Below are 2900 nucleotides of genomic sequence, written 5' to 3'. Positions count from 1 at the left end.
TCTAGCTCCTCCATTGGAGCCCTGTGTTCTATCCAATAGATGACTGTGAGCATGTACTTCTGTATTTGCCAGGCACTGACATACCCTCAAAAGAAATAGCTTTATCAGGCTCCTTCCAGCAAAATCTTGCTGGCATATGCAATAGTGTCTGCGTTTAGTGGCTGATTATGGGAAGGATCCCTGGGTGGGCAGTCTCTGGATGGTCCATCATTTGGTATCTGTTCCAAACTTTGTCTCTGTAACTCCTTCCATGGGTATTTTATTTCCTATTCTAAGGAGAAATGAAGTATCCACATGTTGGTCTTCCTTCTTCTTGATTTTCTTGTGTTTTGCAAATTGTATCTTGGGTATTCTAAGTTTCTGGGCTATTTTCCAGTTATCAGTGAGTGCATATCAAGTGAGTTCTTTTGTGATTGGGTTACCTCACTCAGGATGATATTCTCCAGATTCATCCACTTGCCTAAGAATTTCACAGAATCATTGTTTTAAATAGCTGAGTAGTACTCCAATGTTGGAACATTTTCTGGGTATAGGCCCAGGAAAGGTATTGCAGGATCATCCACTAGTACTATGTCCAAATTTGAGGAACCACCAGACTGATTTCCAGGGTGGTTGTACCAGCTTGCAATCCCACCAACAATGGAGGAGTGTTCCCCTTTCTCCACATCCTTGCCAGCATCTGCTGTTACCTGAATTTTTGATCTTAGCCATTCTGACTGGTGTGAGGCAGAATCTCAGGGTTGTTTTGATTTGCATTTCCCTGTTGATTAAAGATGTAGAACATTTTTTTTCAGGTGCTTCTCAGCCATTTGTTTTTTGTCAGTTGAGAATTCTTTGTTTAGCTCTGTACCCCATGCTAGCACTTGTGTAATAGCAGTATTGCAGTGCAATACTGGTTGCTACTGATGCCTGCTCCACAGAGAGGTATCTCATGTTTAATACTACAATTCTAGAAAAAAACTCAGTGGCTGTGGAGGTCATAAGGCCCTAGAATATACACTAGTATTGTTATTTTGATAAGCTAATATGGTTTCCATACCTTGTATATATTTATTTTATAACCATAGTCATAATTTGCTAACCACACTGGTCATTTTTTTTTCTTCGTAGTGGGCAGTAGTTAGTAGAGAGATGAGAGAAACTTATCAAAGTGTTGAAAATAAGAGATTAGATCTTCAGCCACAAAGCAGACATAACCTCCAGACACCTGAGCTCCTTCCCCACCAGGAGAGGGGTGACAGCAAGGGAGGGCTCTGGACACCAGAGAAGGTGAGAGAGGCATCTTGCATCCTGTGTCCCTCAGAGACCAGTCTGTGCAGGAGAGCAGACAGACTACAGAAGCAGCATAGCTTCTGGGACAGGCCTCAGTACTGGCCTTCATCTTCAGCAAGGAGGCAGATCTGAGCACCAGACCCCTGCACTCCTTCCCCTTTAGAGGAGAGGTGGACTGCAGGGAGTACTCTGACCACTGAGACTCAGGAGAGTGTTGGACTCCCAGGAAGGCTGGCAGATGCTAACAGAATCACAGGATGAAAAAGCTCCATCCAGAGACAGCTATAACAACTAACACCAGAGATTACCAGATCGGGAAAGGCAAATATAAGATTCTTATTAACAAAAACCAAGACCACTCACCATGATCAAAACCCAGCACTCCCACATCAGTGAGTCCTGGATACCCCAACAAACCTGAAAACCAAGATTAAGATTTAAATCGTATCTCATGATGCTGGTAGAGGATTTTAAGAAGGAAATTAATAACTCACTTAAAGAAATACAGGAGAACACAGCTAAAAGGTAGAAGCCCTTAAAGAGGAAACACAAAAACCCTTAAAGAATTACAGGAAAACAAAACCAAAAGAGTGAAGGAATTGAACAAAACCATCCAAGGTCTAAAAGTGGAAGTAGAAACAATAAAGAAAACCCAAAGAGACAAATCTGGAGATAGAAACCCTAGGAAAGAAATCAGGAACCATAGATGCAAGCATCAGTAACAGAATACAAGAAATGGTAGAGAAAATCTCAGATACAGAAGATTCCAAAGAGAATAGGAACACAAAAACCAAAGGAAATGCAAAATGCAAAAAGATCCTAACACAAAACAACCAGGAAAACCAAGACACAATGAGAAGACCAAACCTACAGATAATAGGAGTAGATGAGAATGAAGATTTTCAACTTAAAGGGCCAGTAAATATCTTCAACAAAATTATAGAAGAAAACTTCCCTACCCTAAAGAGAGGCCCATGAACACACAAGAAGCCCACAGAACTCCAAATAGACTGGAGCAGAAAAGAAATTCCTTCCAACACATAATTATCAGAACAACAAATGAACCAAATAAAGATAGAATATTAAACTAAAGAGAGACACATTGAAATTAATAGAAGTAAAGAAACAAATGGATTTATCAGATATATACAAAACATTTTATCATAAAACAAGAGGATATACCTTCTTCTCAGCACGCCATGGTACCTCCTCCAAAACTGACCATATAATCAGTCACAAAGCAGACCTCAACAGATACAAAAATATATACATTATCCCATGCGTCCTATCAGGTCATCACAGACTAAGGCTGATCTTCAATAACAGCATAAACAATAGAAAGCCAACATTCACATGGAAACTGAACTTTGCCCCTTCTTAGAATTGGGAACAAAGCACCCATGGAAGGAGTTACAGAGACAAAGTTTGGAGCTGAGACAAAAGGGTGGACCATCTAGAGACTACCATACCCTGGGATCCATCCCATAATCAGCCTCCAAACGCTTACACCATTGAATACACTAGCACGATTTTGCTGAAAGGACCCTGATATAGCTGTGTCTTGTGAGACTATGCCAGGGCCTAGCAAACACATAAGTGGATGCTCACAGCCAGCTATTGGATGGATA

General features: G+C 40.8%; 1 pseudogene; it reads right to left on the bottom strand.

Moving 5' to 3' along the window:
- Positions 1-2900, bottom strand: part of LOC110291020 — a 14472-nt pseudogene that overhangs the window by 4530 nt on the left and 7042 nt on the right.

Source organism: Mus caroli, chromosome 3, assembly GCF_900094665.2.
Source record: "Mus caroli chromosome 3, CAROLI_EIJ_v1.1, whole genome shotgun sequence".
Classification (NCBI taxonomy): Eukaryota; Metazoa; Chordata; class Mammalia; order Rodentia; family Muridae; genus Mus; species Mus caroli.
The sequence above is the reverse complement of the archived record's forward strand: the minus strand, read 5'-3'. Positions and strand labels throughout refer to the sequence as shown.